Here is a 20,430-nt window from a genome sequence, read left to right as displayed (position 1 = left end):
TTCATAATTTTCATGTTCTGTGCGCTAACTTCTGTGGAGCACTACTATTCTTCTCTCACTAGTTTTAGGTATTTTACATAAAACTGAGATTTAGAGTCGTACCTGCTGCGTGTTCACTTTATGTCTCCTTTTTTTTCTTTTTTAACATTTTCTTCCCCAACCTAACGAACTATGTGCTGAAAATTAACGTCTCTTCATTATAACTCTCCTTGTGTGTGTGTGTGTGTGTGTGTGTGTGTGTGTGTGTGTGTGTGTCGGGGCAGTGGCGGGCGGTCGTAGTCAAGGTGAGCTGCAGGAAGTTGAATGTGTATGTAACATCTAGCAGTCCAGTGGCAGAGAGTGTGTGGGGCGGCGGGTGGAATTATATGTTGTTATTTAAATGTAGAATGTAATGTAGAAAAGATACATTTCCCGGCCGATTAACCATATGTGGGGCGGTGGGTGTAATTAATTGTTATAAAAATGTTCCTATTATTTATGCAGTCTTTTGCCGTTCTCAACACTGGCTCTCTAACTACAATATTGGCAACCAGAAAGTGATTAGCAAAACTTGAAGCCTGTAATTAGAATTCCTAGTGCCCACTTCATCTGCGAAATACACTTTTAGCTACAGCTTATAACTCTGAGGAATTAGGAGATTGTCTGGGATTCATAATCAAAAACGATTCTCTATAAAAGGTTCACTATATTCTGAAAGTCACCGACCAAAAAGAATCCACACAATCCAACTACCAGAGCAGTTCAGAGTCTAATGCGCTGATGCAACTATAACTGGTCAAACTAAAAGTTTAAGTGAATGCTCGCCATAATTTGATGATAATGCTCATCAAACGCCACGCTGAATAATGGTAGAATGTCTGTCCTGCGGCGGCACGTGAAAATACGACATACGCAAACTGAAGATAGATCATTAAAGTCATCCCAGAATTAACACTTCACTCGAAAACGATTTCACGGTTACGCGTATCCCAAGTAACTTATTACGGCAACCGAGGCTGTTTATAGCAATGATACCGACGCGACGCGACTCCCGACACAGGTGGTGTGCTATTCAGCGTCTGGGGAGAACTGGGGCCTTCTTCTCTCGCGCAGCGTTCTTACATATAAAGCCGCGGTGCGGACGGCTAAGGGAACGCCTGATCAAATCCTCTCTCCCGACTAGCCGCTGGGCTAGTAACGCACCTCTTTAAGTTATCGAATAAATCATTGCTTCCTTTGCTGATCGCCGATGAAGCTCTCAATTTAAATGTGCAATCAGCACACAGGTAAGTAATCATAATAAAAGTCTGACGTGGCTAAGTCAAATATTTTGGGCGAGAGAATTAATTTAAATACACTACACGCAGTAGATGAACTCTGAACTTGCCCTTTGGAGATACGCTATCGCTATAGTTTTATAGTTATTCAATTGAAACTTCTCACATCTTTATGATTATAGCGGATCTCCCTTCTACTTAAATTTAAACATCCTAGCCTTATTTATTCGCCTACTTAATCTATCTTGTTTCCTTAATTTCTAAGACAAAAACCAGAAATCCATGAATTTCAACTAAAATTTTAATTTGTGAGATCCAGAATCCTGTTTCTACTAAATTATTATGCAAAAGGAATCTAAATACAAATTTTTAAGTTTCTAGCTCTTTTCTGTTGCGCCAATGATTTTTACAGAAAAACGTCCAAATTTCGAAAATGGTTAAAGTTATTGAAATGACATTCAACACATATTGATTTAGTATTACTCCTGACATGCTAGAAACGTTTCAGGTTATTTACTTGATTTTTAAAGTATTGTGCAACATTTATGGCGTCAGAACTAATTACAGCGGACTAGGCTGGCACACAATTGAAAGACTGATGTGAATTTTATATGGCGTGAGTAGGCTGCTTCCCTACAAGTGGTTCAACGATTTGGTGTTCAGCTATTTTAGTTTTGGTTTAAATGTTTCGTGGAAAGGTTCATTGAAGTATGAGCGGAAATAGCGCTGCATCATTATAATAATATTCATTTGTTAGCGTGTTATCCTATTATTTTATCATTTAACGATAACAGTGTTATGCTTCTCATGTGTACATAATATTTCAAAAGGCTTTTCTTCTCTGCTTTGGTTTTCTGTATATGGTAATTCTCTTGCAAAGTTAGATGTTTTTTATTGATGATCCTAATGTTTTCATCTATTCTTCTCTAAAGATTGGCTTGTGATTTTTTTCTCTTATGTGTTCAGTAAAGGCGAAAAGCATCTGGAATAAATAAAAGGGCGATTTTTATTTACAAAATGAATATTTCTGTGCTTTCGGCGGATCATGCCCATGCGAAGAAACTTGCAATTATCGAAGCTTAGATCATCAGCGTACGGCAATTTTTTCAGAATGCACAGTCGATTATCAAATCTAATAAAGTTTTACTCTATATTCCAAGCAGGAATGTCAAAATCTGTGGCCTAGAATGTTAAAAATCAGGATATAACCTGTCACGATAAGGGCCGCAAAAGGGAAAATCCACTGACATAAGCGACTCCGATGAGGGCAGATTATTGTGCTCCATTGCTTCGAAACGTGCAGCTTAGAAATTGTCATGATAACAATTTTCGCATGGTATCGATCCCTGCACTTTATAATCTGAAGGATAGCGGAGCAATAAAATTCGTCACACTTGAGACCAGTAAGTTCAGTTGGCAACTTTTCACTGTGAGGGAAAATTATCACCCGTAACTGGAATAATAATGAAAGTTATCTTTAGTATTAGGGGGTACCTTCACAATCAGTCTCAATATGGAGGGGGCGGAGGGTTAAATTGTGGCAGCAATACAGTGTCGCGCAAACGATATATTGTAGGATGTGCCGCACATCAGAGCTGGATGAAGCATGGAGTGGAATTTTAGCAGTGATAGTATAAACAAAAATTCTGGAAAAAGAACATTTATTAGATCAGTAAATTTAATCATAGTATATAGTGAGTAATATGATGGTCAATGTTGCCTGCAATCTATTACGTGGCATATTAATTAACCCTAGAATGTTCCTTCGGAGTCCACTGCAACGCCTATGCTCTATGGAAGAGGAATGATCAAAGGATGGTTTCATCACGAACACTTACATTCACACGCACATGACAGACTAAGAAGAACGAAAAGAACTAAAATCTTACCACAGCACACGTTGGTAGCAAGAGGGGCTGTTCCCTCGATTTTAACATGCGGGATAAATGAATGAAATTCTATTAAAGTTAATTGCTATTAAATTGAAGCGTAATAAAGATTCACAATTAATTTAGATGCTCTACAGCGGAAGATCATTGTGGCCTTGGCATTGTAAACTTTCTCATTAGATCACGACCACGTGGACCTGACAAACATAATGGTGCACAGAGATAGTTATCAAGTGAGTCGAATTACACAAAATTCAGTCATAAAATCACCGAAATCATACGCAATATAAGGTATACTAAACAAAATGAACTAAATCACAATAAACTCAACACGATTTCACGTGTTTGATTAACAGTTCAACTGAATAATAGCTTACACCTGGATTTTAACGCTTTTAACACTCGCGAGTTAGCAAGTAAAATTTGTCACGCACGATAATGCACTATGAACGATGATAGGAATCATTTACTCTGACTAGCTTAAAAAAACTTACGAAAAACACCACATTAACTTCTCATCGAAAAGGCACACTTACCGCCAGTAGGTCTCTCCCGTCTCGCGTCCCTCAGAACACTCCACGAGCATTCGCTATCCAACCAAAACCGCCCCCGTATCTGCGGAAGTGACCAGAGAAATCCATATTGTGGTACCAATCTACACAAAAGGTTCGTCAAAGACAAACAGAAACCTCTTCGCTACCTTTCACGTGTTTCCTACAGTTGGCTTTTCTGATACAGTGGCAGACTGTTACACCTTGCACACTTTCATTCATACATTCAACTGATCGGACAAGAAGAGGAAAGAATAGAAACATTGAAATATGGCACTTACATGTATGGAACATGCATGTGGGGCTCCGACAAGTACCAATAATCTAATGAAACGTTAAAACTAAATATGAATTATATACTGTGGCCACCACCAACACACTCAGTAGCTCAGTATTTTCCCTTTACCTCTTTAAGTTTATGGTAATAAACCATTTGTACCAACAACTGAGGTGCCAGAGGCAAGCAAATGAAGCTGTGTCCTGTGGCAGAATCATAAAGAGGCTCATGCAGAGACCCTTCATAACCTTCTCAATACTATCCCCCATAATGGCGCGGATCTCCTGACGTAATAAACGAATTAATATCTCCAATTGATGTGATCCGAGGACAAGGCAAAATATCTAACACGATTAAAACTACATAATAAAGCAATACTAACTGAGAGCAAAATGTAATGATTCTCAGTCATAAAATACGCCTCGTAAACAACCTTCAAAGTCACTGAAACATCGATGCAGCATTAAATTTGAAGGAACACATTCTTTACAAAATATCATATTTCAAAAACTATTTAGCTTTTTTTGAAATTTATATCTTACTAGAAAGCTCAGCGATGGAGAATCTGGAAAAACCTCCACTTTTTATCATTCTTGCTAGATTGAGAGTTATTAGAAATAATTGAGAATGATATTGCGCCGTAAATAACACTGCTAAAATACAACTCATTCATATCGATGCCAAAATTTTAAAAAAATTGTAATTTTATACTGTCGAGTCAATTAAAAATCCCAAGGAACATTACAGGATTCAAAAATCAACAAAAAATATAATGTAGACGATCTCGCACAAAGTGTCGCTCTCTAGTCAAATTACGTGTACTGTTAAAAAAAAATTTTAAAATCGTATTTTCATACTTAAACACCGATATAGACCAATCATTTACGTAATCTCTGAAACTTGGTTGAAACTATACATTTCTTCCGGCGCTATCCGAATCACTGGTTACTCTCTCTCAAGGGCAGATCGTGAAACAGGACGCAGGGGTGGTGTGGGTGCCTATGTTCGCTGTGATCCGACACGTACTATACTATGCACATCGGATGCAAAGGGCGAAGGAGAAGCAGAGTTCTTGTTTTTCGAAATAAATAAATCAAATCAGAAACTGCTAATGGGAGTAATCTATAAACCTCCAAACGTCGGTGCCATGTCCTCCTTTCAGTCTACCCTGTCCTCGCTCGTGACACAGTATGAACACATCACCATTATGGGCGACACAAACATCGGCTTACAGTTAAAATCTCCCTCTGCAGAAAAACTAAGGAGACTGTTCCACTCCAATGATATGAGTTTAACACCGCTGGACGCAACTCATCACACGCCAACAGCCATACACTCATCGATATAATAGCAACAAAGCGACTAGATAAAGTAATTCGCGCCAATCAGACATCCGCTCCGGGACTCTTTGCTCATGACGTGATATTCTTAAATTACTCAATGCATACTACCAAAGAAAAATCTCACCTGGTAACCTACAGAAACCTAAAAAATGTTAACCATGACGCTCTTCAAAAGGATTGCTCAATGAACCGACTTTAGACGGAAAAATTCGGGAATTATGTCGAAAAATTATTGCACTGTATGATAAACATGCTCCTCAACGCACTGCCAAGGTAAAGAGAGCTCCCGCTCCGTGGCTCACCACTGCATTACACCAGTTAATGAATAAACGTGATGCTGCACATAGAGCCTTCAAGCGTAACCCAACTCCCGAGGCGTACGAAGCTTATAGGAAACTCCTAAACAGAACCAAGCAAAGCGTGAGGAATACCAAAATCAGACATTCCCGCTCTGTCGTATGCGGCATATCAAAACCTGCTGCACTGTGGAAAAAGCTGCGCAGTTTCGGTATAGGGAAGCGAAGATCTGACGCTGCTTGTCAAGCGTCTGCAGAAGAATTAAACGATTTCTTCTCAACAGCTGTAAACTGCCACGCAGTGACAAATTACCAGCCCCAAGATATCAATCTCTCGAGAGACAAGTTTTTCCTAAAACATGTCACTACCGGCACAGTACACAAGGCAATTATGAGAATCTCTTCCGAGGCTGTAGGAAATGATGGAGTGAGCATTGGCATGATTAAGAACGTCGTAGACGCTATTATTCCAGTTATCACAGATATCTTCAACCTATCTCTTGTCAGTAGTACATATGCTACTAAGTCGCCAGGTGACTACAGGCCGATCAGCATACTACCTGCAATATCTAAAGCCCTAGAATACATCGCCCATGAACAGCTGACGGATTACCTAAAAACTCATAATATCCATGACAAATATCAGTCAGGCTTTCGAAAGCACCATAGTACAGCAACTACATTAGTCAAAGTAACTGATGACATTAAACATGCTATGGACACACGTGAAGCTACCATCCTAAAACTGCTTGACTTTAGCAAGGCTTTTGATACAGTTGACTTTGATATATTACTAATTAAAATGAAACAGCTGAATTTCTCAAACAGCGCAATACACTGGTTCGACAGCTACCTCAAAAACAGAAGTCAACAAGTAATTTGTGGGTCGGAAAAGTTATCATGGAAAAATGTGCGCTCTGGAGTTCCCCAAGGCTCCGTCCATGGTCCATTACTCTTCTCACTGTACATTAATGATATTTCTTCAGTGATTCCCTCCTGCAACTACTATCTATATGCCGACGACATCCGTACATAAGTGCAAGCCCCAAGAACATTTCTGACGCAGTAGCAAGTATGAACACAGATCTTTGCTCTGTTTCTCGATGGGCACAGAACCTAGTTCTGAAACTAAACCCCAAGAAATCCCAGATCATACTTATATCTCATCCAAAGTTAATCAGCAGGTACTTTCGTGAAACAGTCCCTCAAATACTCCTCAATGGTACCCAACTACCATACCAAAAAACGTAAAAGACCTTGGAATAATCTTGGATGAACACCTAAACTGGGAAGAACAAACAGTCACAGCTTGCCGGAAATCGCTCTCCTCCCTACATGCAATTCAAAAATTTAGAAAAATATTTCCACCCCATGTTAAACAAAAATTAGTCCAAACACTAGTCCTGCCTAATCTTTATTACTGTGATGTAGTTCAACACGGCACAAATAGTGAAAATTCGAGATGTCTCGAGCTAGTGATGAATGCTTGCGTTAGATACGTGTGCAATATACGGTTGTATGATCATATCAGTCCTACATACTCCCAGCTACGTTGGATACGCCCACATAAGGCACGCGATCTCCACACGATGTGTTTACTTCATCCATTTCTTAGCCACTGGCGCCCCCAATACTTATCTTCTCACATTAAACACCTATCATTCCACAACCGCAATACCAGATCGGATACGTCTAGCATCTTAGCTGTACCTTTACATAACACAAAATCTTTCTCCGTGTCATTCTCCATCTCAGCCATACGACTATGGAACGCGCTCCCCTGTGATCTGCGTCTTATCCAGAACCACTCAACATTCAAGAGGGAACTCAAAACTTACATATTAGGGACGGTATAGCCACCATTGTTGTGCCCCTCTCATCACTTTCTTTCTCCTCTCCATCATAGCTTCGAATTTTACCATTCTATTTCTCTTCCTCTAAACTATCTAACTCTTCTATATCTCTTTCACCCCATTCTATCGTCTTATGTCTCTGCTCGATGAGAATAACTCACACGATGCAAGAACATAACGAGAAAATTCCCAACTAGCAATAGGACTGACATTCATAAAAGAAAAATATGTTTATTTTCATATACATAGTCATTACTATTATTATTATTATTATTATTCTTGATAGTTATAATTATCATTGTGCTACTGTCATATTCTCTATTTTTTTTCTCTTTAACATTAATACTGTATAACACATTATATGTCAATGTTTTGTAGAAACTGTAATTCGTTCAATCTGAGTATGCCTGGTTAGGTGTAAGAGAGGGCCTCCAGGCCAGGTAAAATAAATGCATAAATAAATAAATAAATAAAAGAACATTAACATCTGTACTAATTTTTACGCCTGTATTGTATTTTGCTAAACACCTAAGTGTGAAATTAATATTGCAAGAGATCGTTTGATACTGGACGTCTTCCAAAGGCCTCAAACCCTTCTGGGGCAAAATACACTTCAAATGTGCTACCAGTCAGACGTATGTGAAACTTGCATTGTAAAATTCTACAATTGTGCGACGTTCGTGGAAGTGTACAATGTATACGCCGAGCAACTAGAAACCCACCAGCGAATAAAACCCACAGGCTGCCAGCACACAAACATTTTCACTCAACCAACAAACAAAAGCTGCGCGAAAAAACAGAACCTAGTGAAAACAACGCAGCACGAAGAAAATGACACAACAAAAGAAAAGTACCGATCTCGTTTGCATATGTAGCTACCCAGATACCTTGGGGCATCGGATTTCGTTATGCAGATCATATGACCTATGAAAGTACTATCGATCACCATACAATAATGCTGAGTGCAGCGTACAATGAGCGTCTATGAACATTATTTCGAGAACAGTGAAATTTCTGGGACTCGTATCGTGATCTATCGCAGGTCACTAAATTTTTCCTTCTTTTCCAACATTCTATAAAGTATTCAGCATAACTTTCTGCGTTCTATTTGCTAATTGTGATTCAAACTATTTGTGTGTAACAACATTCATGAAATAAAACTTAAGTTATTCTAAGACTGTAATGTAATCTAAGCATTCAAACGTCTTGGAAAGCTCACAAAAAGTACCAACTGGCTATATTTTGCTATTTATGATTTCTAATATTTGACACATGAATATATAAATAGCATTCTCGGCAGAGCAACACTTCTGGAATCCAAACTGTCATATACTACATAAATCGTTTGTACTGAAATCTGAGACAACTCTTGAGTACATTACTTTTTTGAATGTTTTGGAAACAATTGTCACTAAGGATGATAGTTATTTTAGTCTTTTTTGTCAACTTTCTTATAAGGAGGTTTAACAACCATGTATTTTAATGTGGCTGAAAAACTTTCGCCGTGAGAGTGATGCATTCTGTTTAAAATTCCCTAAATACCATATTACTTTTTTTTAGAATTTTTTTATAATTCTGTTAATTTTAGTGAAAGATGTTGGTGCTGCTTCTAGTTGCTTGAAGTTTTGGGGAATGAAATTTCTAACATATTCTGTTACTTCTACAAGTAAATCACTTAATCTTATTTTTGCTGATACATTTAGAAAGTGGAATTGTGAGTCACAACGTTGTAATATAGTTTAATTGTTATGAGACCTTGTACACTGAGTGGCTGTCTCGTCTCATATTTGTCACAAAGCAGGGATGCTTCCTCTTCCTCTTACATGAGACTTCAGTACCCTTAGTTATTCACAGCTTACTTGTCTTTTAAAAGATTTTTTGGAAATCTTTTTAGAACAGTTCCTTTCAAATACAGATAAAAATTTGCTACGAAATAAATTGAATTTCACATTGCATTTCCCTCCATATGTATATATCTCACCCATACCACCTCTTTTAACTTAATCACTGTACCCTGTTCTCATTAATAAGCCTCACTACTTTCTATAAACATTCTGAGGTATATAAAGTGCTCTACTGTTTATTTCCACTAATTATGCATCATGATCACAAAGTTCACTAACAAGAGGGTACAAATTAACTGTTTTAGCCTGAGCACCATCTCTAGATATGTTATCAACAGGGTCCTGCTATCTTGCTGCACACAAGTTGTAAAATTAACTTTCCCCATGCTTATTTTGCCCTGTCTCTGTCTTGAAAACATGTGACAGCCTAATATTTTTATTTGAAAGTCACCCGTATCACCATTAATTTATTAATGCCACCTTTAATGTGGCACGACTCAGTAGCGAAACTGCTGTCTGCTTTCAGCACTGTTGCGGACTTCTGGTTAGCTCCTTGTCGTGGAACCAGGCCGCTGCAGTCGGCTGATAATTTATACATCAACAGAGGGGAAAAATTAAGTGTTTATCTTTCTCTGTGTTTTCTTCGTAGTATACCTATAAAATTTCGTGTTTAGCTGGTTTAATCTTGCGTTTTTGTACCTGTCAATTCATTCAGTCTGTGGCGCAGTAATTGCTCATTTATTTTGTTTTGAAGAGAGCCACACGTTCGTTTAGTTAGCGTCACTCAGGCAGCAGCTCTCGGCTAATATGCATCCACAGAGCAGCAAATTAAGTGTTTATCTTTTTCTGTCTTTTCCTCGTGGTATATTTACTAAATTTCGTCCGTGTTTCTCTGTTTATGAGATACAATCGCGCGTTTTTGTAAGGGGAAATTCATTCAGTCTGTAGCACGGTAGTTGCTCACTGTACAGTCAGCTACACAGCTCATTACCGTATCAGCATTCATTGGCGACATATCAGGAGGGCAGCAAGGTTGCATATCAAGGATTCTATCTGCTTTTATACACTACTGGCCATTAAAATTGCCACACCAAGAAGAAATGCAGATGATAAACGGGTATTCATTGGACAAATATATTATACTAGAACTGACATGTGATTACATTTTCACGCAATTTGGGTGCATAGATCCTGAGAAACCAGTACCAGAACAACCACCTCTGGCCGTAATAGCGGCCTTGATACGCCTAGGCATTGAGTCAAACAGAGCTTGGATGGCGTGTACAGGTACAGCTGCGCATGAAGCTTCAACAAGATACCACAGTTAATCGAGAGTAGTGACTGGCCAGTTGCTCGGCCACCATTGAGCAGACGTTTTCAGTTGGTGAGAGATATGGGGAATGTGCTGGCCAGGGCAGCAGTCGAACATTTTCTGTATCCAGAAAGGCCCGTACAGGACCTGCAACATGCGATCGTGCATTATCCTGCTGAAATGTAGGGTTTCGCAGGGATCGAATGAAGGGTAGAGCCACGGGTCGTAACTCATCTGAAATGTAACGTCCACTGTTCAAAGTGCCGTCAATGCGAACAAGAGGTGCCCGAGACGTGTAACCAATGGCACCCCATACCATCACGCCGGGTGATACGCCAGTATGGAGAAGACGAATACACGCTTCCAATGTGCGTTCACCGCGATGTCGCCAAACACGGATGCGTAGGTCAATAACGCATCTAGATTTCTCATAAACAGCTAAAAGTTTCCTAGAGGGGATCAGGTCAATTATCGACAAGTATTACGCTCTGCGGGACATTGGCATAGGATTATATGGAGTCAAACAGCAGCAGCCGGCCGAGACAGACGCAGCAACAGGGAAGTAACCGATTTTGTGACTTTTACGTGTGCCTAACCTAGAGAGAATTCATCTGTGTGATTTGATAGTTTAATTTCTTGAGTTTCTGTGTGATAATTTAATAACTAATAGCCATAGTTCTCTCGTTTTCGCTTGCAACAGAAAGTAAACTGATTTTGTGACATAATACAAGTTTCTAGTCTACGGCGAATTATTTAGTTTTAGTCTAGGGCGAATTATTTAGTTTCACTTGAGGGATTCAGTAGTTTTGAATCTCTGCATATTAATCTAATTTATTCGACACGGTTCCTGCATTTTCGTTAGTGCCCACAGTAGAGTTCTACAGCATGTGCCGATAGTCCGATTATCTGCGTAGTTTAGTTTTCCACGGTCTTTAGTATGGACATGGACTCCGATTGTTGCGTGCGGATGTGAACCAAGTCGGTGACACTTCGCTGTCAGCTCCAAGCTGTGATGGCTTCAGTTACACACCTTGAGGCTGCAGTGGATGGGCACAACTGTTGTGGGCCAGCCTTGGGGATCTGTCCTCACCGGAGGCCAGCTCAGTTACTGCTCGCACTGAAGCTAATCACTCACCTGTGGTCGAGTTGGAATTCGCCCTGGGGCATAGCAGGCATCGAAAGACTTCCCAGGGGGCCTCACATAGGGCCTGGTTATTGTGGCAAACAGGTTCCAGGTGCTGTCTGTGGCTGACACTGTCACTGAGCCAACCGGACACTGACACAGGGTGGGATTATTGATGGTTGAGAGCATTACGGGCATTATGGGCCCCTTAGGAACATGGCTGCCAATAAGGGGAAGGAAACCAATGTGCACTCCATGAGCATACCAGGTGGAGTCATTCCAGATGTGGAACAGGTCCTCCCAGATGCCATGAAGAGCACAGGGTGCAGCCAACTGCAGGTCGTGGCTGATGTCAGTAACAATGATGTGTGTCACTTTGAATCAGAAGAGATTCTCTCTGGTTTCGAGTGGCTAACAGAAGTGGTAAAGGCTGCCAGTCTTGCTTGTGAGATGAAAGCAGAGCTGACCAATTGCAGCATAGTCGACGGGACCGATTGCGGACCACTGGTTCAGAGCTGAGTGAAGAGTCTGAAACAGAGGTTCAGACGGTTCTGTGACTGTGTAGGCTGCAGATATCTCGACTTGCGCCGAAGGTGGTTGGGTTTCGGTTCTGATGAATAGGTAAAGAGTCCACTGTACACAGGAGGCCGCTATACGGGTAGCAGGGGCTTTGTGGCGGGGACTGGGCTGTCTTTTTAGGTTACAGGATCTCGGGAAAACACAAAAATGGCTTCAGTCACAAAGGGTGCAGGCCGAACAGAGGAAGAACGTAGACACAGGAACCATCGATATAACTGTTGTAAAATGACGTAGCTGTGTTGGGAAAGTACCAGAGCAATAAGCGCTAACAGCAACCACTGATTCTCAAATCTTATAGACTCTGAAAGCTGGCAAAAACCGGAGGTAAGCTCAGCCAAAATTTTTGCAAAGAACCTAACGGTGTTCTGAAAAGATAGGCGAAACACTGTTACAAGTAATTTATCTTGTCCTGTGAGTTAGTATGGGCAGAGGTCATTGTTGGCAACCGGAATAAAATAATAATCTGATCCTTACACCCACCTCCCAATTCAGATGATACAATATTGCTGAAAGGTTCAAAGAAAACTTGAATTTTTTTTTTTCAAACATGTACCCGACTCATACATTTATAGTTGGTAGTGACTTTAATTTACTTTCGATATGTTGGCGAAAATACATGTTTATTTGCGGAGGTACGCATAAAACATCATCCGAAATTGTGCTAAATGCTTTATCTGAAAACTATTTCTAGAACTTAGTTCATGAGCCGATGCGAATTGTAAACGGTTGTCAATACACAATTTACTTGACGCTTTCCCGAGAAAGAATCTCCTTTCCCTTCAAACTAACAGTATAAGTGCAGAACAGATGTGGCCTGAATTGAAAGAAATAGCATCGGCAGTAGTTGAGAAATTTATATCAAATGAATTAACAAACGATGGAGCTGAACTTCCTTGATACACAAAACGGGGCAGAACACTGTTGCAGAAAGAACGAACCAAACATGCCAAATTTAAACAGACGCAAAAACTCCAAGATTGGCGACCTTTTATAGAAGCTCGAAATTTAGCACGGACTTCAATGTGAGATGCTTATAATAGTTTCCAATCCGAAACTTTGTCTCGACACCCAGCAGAAAATACAAAGAGATTCTGGTTGTATGTGAAGTATGCTAGCGGCAAGAGACAATCCATGCCTTCTATCCGCGATAGCAACTGAGACGCTATCGAAGACAGTGCTGCAAAGCAGAGTTACTAAACACAGTATTCAGAAATGCTTTCACAAAAGCGGACGAAGTAAATATTCAACCATTCGAATCAAGAATAGCTGCCTACATGATTAATCCTCGTATTCTCAATAAAAGAACAACCGGTCGCTCGACGAAAAATCCGGTGATCCACTAAATTACAGCCCATATGATTAACGTCGATATGCAGCAGGATTTTGGAACATATATTGTGTTCAAACATTATGAATTAGCTCGGAGAAAACGGTCTATTGACACACAGTCAACACGGATCTAGAAAACATTGTTCTTATGAAGCATAACTAGCTCTGTACTCGCGTGAAGTATTGAGTGCTTTCGACAAGTGATTTCAAATTGATTCCGAATTTCTGAATTTCCGGAAGGCTTTGACACTATACCACGCAAGCGGCTTGAAGTGAAATTGCGTGTCTATGGAATATCGTCTCAGTTATGTGACTGGATTTGTGACTTCCAGTCAGAGAGGTCACACTTCATAATAACTCACGAAAAGTCATCTAATAAAACAGGAATAATTTCTGGCGTTCCCCAAGGTAGTGTTACAGTCCCTTTGCTGTTCCTTATATACATAAACGATTTGGGAGAAAATCAGAGCAGCCGTCATAGGTTGTTTGCAGATGACGCTGTCGTTTATCGACTAATAAAGTCATCAGAAAATCAAAACAAATTCCAAAACGATTTAGAAAAGATATCTGTATGGTGCGAAAATTGACAATTGATCTTACATAACGAAAAGAGTGAGATCATCCACATGAGTGCTAAAAGGAATCCGTTAAACTTCGGTTACACGATAAATCAGTCACATCTAAAGGCCGTAAATTCAACTAAATATCTAGGAATTAAAGTTTCAAATAACTTAAATTGGAAGGAAGACATAGAAAATGTTGTGGAGAAGGCTAACCAAAGACTACGTTTTATTGGCAGGATACTTACAAAATGTAACAGATCTACCGAGGAGACTGCCTCTTTTTGAACACTGCTGCGCGGTATGGGATCCTTACCGGATAGGATTGACGGATTGTTGTTTCGGCCACTAAATTCGCATGATCTGAACATAATGGAACACACCTGGGTCGCCATCAGGCAACAGCTCCGGACTCAAACCATCGGTCCGCAATTTAGGGGAACGCGTGGTGCGTTTTACCAAATACCTACAGACGCCAACTAAGGACTTGCAGAATCCATGCTACACAATAACGTTGCTGTATTGCGATTAAAAGGTGGACCAAAACGCTGTTTAGTGGGTGGTCATAATGTTTTGTCTCACTAATGTGTTTTAACATTGCAAATATGTCTTAATTTTCTCTTATATATTAAAAAACCTCTCCAATATCGTAGCCTGAATATAATTATAGTGTACGCATGTATGTGGTTTCCGTATCACGGTACATCAAGCCACTGCTATGTTACAGCTTCCTGGTGTACTTGTTGGATATAATACTCTCTGTGCGTATGAAATACAGGAAAAGTTTGATATTGCCGTGCGCTTTGCTGCGTACAATGTCAAATAGCAGTTAGTGTTTCTGCCTCGCGTGCTGTGGGTTACCAATACAACCCCAGCCATTAGCAATTATTTATTATTTAATATTTTTTATTTCTGGAAGTTTCTAGAATATTATTATGTTTGTATCGTCTGTACATTTTGGAATTTTCGCTGTCTGAGTAAATAGCAGCACTCTCCGTCCGTGAGTTCTGTCTGTACGTTGATGGTCGTAATAAATGTACTTTCAGCGCTTAGAGTTTGTATTATGTTCACGACCCTGCTTTCGGATTTGGAAATCACTGTGATTACGACCTGACAATATACTGTGTATAGCAGTTGTCATCTTATTCAGAATATGTAAGTTTAAATCACAGGGACATGGAAGCCTAGTGTACTGTAATGTCAGGAAGAAGGTTTCGCCGGGCGATGTGGTCGAGCGGTTCTAGGAGCACCAGTTTGGAACCGCGCGACCGCTACGGTCACCAGCTCGAATCCTGCCTCGAGCATGGATGTGTGTGATGTCATTAGGTTAGTTAGGTTTAAGTAGTTCTAACTTATAGGGGACTGATGACCTCAGATGTTAAGTCCCATAGTGTTTGGAGCCATTTGAACCATATTTTTGAACAGTGTTTCTTCGATACTGCTTTGGAAAGAGGGCAAAGAGCGTGTGCACGCCCTGCTACGGTGCCTGTGTGCTGTTGACTGTGAGCCATAACGAGAGAATGTAGATAGAGGTCTAACGTCCCGTTTACGTTCCGGTCACCAGAAACAGAGCACAAGCTCTAATGGATGTGGGAGGAAAAAGTCTGCACCCTTTTCAAAGACTCCATCTTGGCATTGGCCTGGAGCGACTTAAATAAATCAAGAAACAACCAAAACAGGGTGGACAGACGCGAATTTGAACGTTCATCCTGCGGAATGCATTCCAGTGTGTTGACCACTGCGCCACCTCACTCGGTGAATATTAACGAGACAGTGGACATAAATGAGTGCGGACACTTTTCCGGCTGACCTGGGTACAGTCGCTGCCTTAACGCTCGATGGGCTGCTAGGAGACCGATGTTTTTATGGGAGTGCTCTAATAAATTACCGTCGGTTAGTGAACCGAGCCAAAGCTTGTCAGCGAAGCGGGCCAGTCGATTCTAGCAGAAACACAAAATCATCCACATCATCTTGAGCATTACCTACATAAGAACAACGACTTAGGTGGACTGGAGAACTGTGCGGCTGCGCCAGTGCATGTTTTCTTCGATTTTCATTCAACTGTTGTATGAGGGGCGTTCAATAAGGAATGCAACCTATTTTTCGGAAAGCAGCTTGGCTTAAGTCGGAATTCCAATACACCATATTATTATTCCCCACTCTTCTGGCTACACAAAACTATTTTTCAACATAAACTCCTTTCAATGCGATAGCCTTATGGCAGCTTACTGGGAGTGCCTGTATGCATGCGTGGTAGCCATCGTCTTGCTGCATCAATAACCTCCCCATCATCCATGTCTTCATCACTTGGAATACATTCTTCATTGGGCCAAGCAGATAGATGTTGGAAAGTGTGAGATTCGGGCTGTAGAGTGAATTAGGAAGGACATTCCAATGAATTTCTGTGAGCTTCTCTCAGGTGCGTAGACGTGTGAAGGTTCCTTTGCACTTTTGTGGCGACGAACACGCTGAAGCCGTTTCTTCAGTTTCCTGAGGGTAGCACAATGTACTTCAGAGGTGATCGTTGCACCATGAGGGAAGATATAAAAATAACCCCTTCAGAGTCTCAGAAGACAGATGCCATGACTTCACCAGTTGAACTTCCTCTGTGTAAGAGAGGTGGTGTGGCGCCACTCCATTGACTGCCGTTTTGTTTCCGGTTTGAAGTGACGATGTTCGACAAGAAATTGTCACGATGAGCCCCGTATCGTGCAAGCAATTCCACACAGACAGTGTTTGATTGCTCTTTGGTTGGTTGATTGGATGGCTGATCTGGAATCGGGGACCAAACAGCGATGTCATTGGTGCCATCGAATTAGGGAAGGATGGTGAAGGAAGTCGACAATGCACTTTCAAAGGAACCATCCCGGCATTTTCCTGAAGCGATTTAGGGAAATCGTGGAGTCCAGTGCGCTAACGAATTGGCCACCTCACTCGGTCGTTGCTCTTTATGGTACCCTGTAAGACAGCGAGAAACCCAGTGGGCATATACCTCTGAGTACCCCAACTGGTGGACGAGTCTGTCAGCACTACTTCTGTCAACAGAGGCGTCCAGGTCAGCGGCGTGATATTTGATTGTGATATGTCCATCATCTCGAATGAGAGTGTCAGCACGTTTCAAAATTACAGGAGTCACAGCATTGTGCGGCCTGCCGACACACCGGAGCCCGACAGGTTTGCGTGACCTCGTTGCGATGGTGACAGACGCCCCTCCTAACGACTCACCGTTCTTTTGTTCACTGGCAAGTATTCGAAGAAATTCTACAAACCACTATGAATATCTTAGATACTCTGGTTTTCTGGCAAAAGAAAGCTAATTAAAGCTCTCTGCTTGGAACGCTCGCCATTTTGAAGGCTACGTATTGTGCCACCACATATCGGAACTTCGTGAAACTACAGGAGGTTAAGCAGGAATATTCCACGCAAATTCCGAATTTCTTTGGCCGAAATCGGCTAGAATAATTTGTTTTATTACTTAGTGAACGCTCTTCGTATAACTGTAATTTGCCGTAGCCTTGTCAGTTTGCTAGTGCGTTGTTACCTGGGATAAGATCCAATCCTTAATTCCGACAACCATTCAAAGACTAAACTGAGATTATGACGCTTTATAGAATGGGACTTCAGTCGGTTGTAGTGTTCGGTTGTTGTGTTTCAACTTGGCTCACACCATCCTGATCTTCAGTGCTGAAATGATTGCATCCCGCATGACACAGTCACTTTTACCTATTTTATGGATAGGGTGGCATTACTTTTCCTTTATGTACCAAGGTTGTCACCAGTCTGGTTCTATGAGTCACTGGGGAGCGATGGTACGTGTTCCCTTTGGCGGAAACGACGATATCTCCCGACTCCGAGCCATCTTAAGGAAGTTGGCTGTTAGCCGGATTCTGGAATGTTGAGAGTGGCGACGGGCCACTGCTGCGAAGTCAGCCCCATCTCCTGCCGTGCAGAGTACACAAATTGCCTGAGTGCAAATAAATGTATTTAACATATGTTTAGAAAGGTAGCGCGTCGATCTGATATTGTAAGCTGATGTTTTACTATTTCTGCCCTCGCTGAGCCTCAGTGACTGAACAGTTCTACTTCTCCTTAAATTGATACAATTTTTTTAATGAACTGGCTGGTAGTCAGATTACACGTCGCCGTGGAAGATTGTTTATGTTTATGTAAACTGATGTTAACGTGTTGTGACCTGTGTCTAATGCCGGCCGCGGTGGTCTCGCGGTTCTAGGCGCTCAGTCCGGAACCGCGCGACTGCTACGGTCGCAGGTTCGAATCCTGCCTCGGGCATGGATGTGTGTGATGTCCTTAGGTTAGTTAGGTTTAATTAGTTCTAAGTTCTAGGGGACTGATGACCACAGATGTTAAGTGCCATAGTGCTCAGAGCCATTTGAACCATTTGAACCTGTGTCTAATGATGAATTCTTTTTTGGGGAAACATTTGGTAGCGGTTATTTTTTTATGTACTCTCTATGTGTAGACGATGATGGATTGTTAGCCAAAATTTGTTACCAGTCTGCACGTGCAATATAACCAAAGGTCGATATTTCCTCGCATTCGGGAGGACGACGGTTCAATCCCGTCTCCGGCCATCCTGATTTAGGTTTTCCGTGATTTCCCTAAATCGCTTCAGGCAAATGTCGGGATGGTTCCTTTGAAAGGGCACGGCCTATTTCCTTCCCCATCCTTCCCTCACCCGAGCTTGCGCTCCGCCTCTAATGACCTCGTTGTCGACGGGACGTTAACCACTAAACACCACCACCACCACCTCGATATTTCATGGCAGCCGAATTTGATAATGTTTAGTACACAAACCTGTAAGCTGGCTGGCTGGCTCTGAGCACTATGGGACTGAACATCTGTGGTCGTCAGTCCCCTAGAACTTAGAACTACTTAAACCTAACTAACCCAAGGACATCACACACATCCATGCCCAAGGCAGGATTCGAACCTGCGACCGTAGCAGTAGCGCGGTTCCGGACTGAGCGCCTTAACCGCGAGACCACCGCGGCCAAACCTGTAAGCAATCAAGTTCTTCTTAAATGGGAAACTACCATTTTTTACATCTTTAGTTTTCAAACTGTGTTATTTAATTCTTACCTCCCTTAACCATTTCGAAGTTCTGTTCTAAATTTGGTTTTTATGACCATTAAAATGCAAGTATTTTGAAGACCGCAATTTTTTCAGCTAAATGATTAAACGGGACTAAGTCTTTAAACTCTTAACAGGCTGAATTAAACGCCTTGTAACATCGATTTCACAGATATTAATGTGTTTGATCTTGTTCAACCTCTTAATTATTTGTGATGTAGTTAAGAAGTGTTTTACTGAGAAGCTCCAAACGACAAACTGTCAAGTTATCGTTCAAAATGGTTCAAATGGCTCTGAGCACTATGGGACTCAACTGCTGAGGGTATTAGTCCCCTAGAACTTAGAACTAGTTAAACCTAACTAACCTAAGGACGTCACAAACATCAATGCCCGAGGCAGGATTCGAACCTGCGACCGTAGCGGTATTGCGGTTCCAGACTGCAGCGCCTTTAACCGCACGGCCACTTCGGCCGGCTCAAGTTATTGTAATAGGTTCAGTATTTGAATACCGGTAGTTGTTTTAAATGTCTACAAGTTCTTGCATTTGTAACAAAACCTAATCAGTGGGTGCTAACTTTCCTTCCCACTGCCTAGTTCTTTCACAGTGTTGCACAGTAACGTATTAAATAAAAGAGGAGTGAGAATTGCAGGCGAGATTAGTCATTTAAATATACCACTCTTTAATCAAAGACCCCTAGGGATACCTGCAATTGACGGCAACTGGACATCGACGAAGGGGAAACAACGTACCCTAGACGAATGTTGCCCTCTGAACGACAGTGACCTGAGTCTGTTGCGCAGAGGCTTGGCCAAGTCGGAAGACAGGCTTACCTGCATGCTCAGGTGCAATACCTTAGAGGACGAGAAACACAGCTATGCGCTACCTGGAACAGTCACGAAACATGAGCGGCTACAGCACCTATTAGACGGTTTGCAAACACCAAATGTTATCGATCGTTTCCTGCGTAGAGTTACTTCTCTTTTGAAGTTATCTGGAGCTGGTTTTTCTTGACGTTCATGTGACGTTCGTGTGACTACCAATTACAGAGAACATAATGGCAAGAAGTGTGTTCGGTTACATGAGTATGTTGGAGCGGGGATGGTCGATGTGAGGCTGGTGCGGTCGG

This window comes from Schistocerca serialis, chromosome 5 (assembly GCF_023864345.2).
Source record: "Schistocerca serialis cubense isolate TAMUIC-IGC-003099 chromosome 5, iqSchSeri2.2, whole genome shotgun sequence".
NCBI classification, from domain to species: Eukaryota; Metazoa; Arthropoda; class Insecta; order Orthoptera; family Acrididae; genus Schistocerca; species Schistocerca serialis.
Note: the sequence above shows the minus strand (reverse complement) of the source record.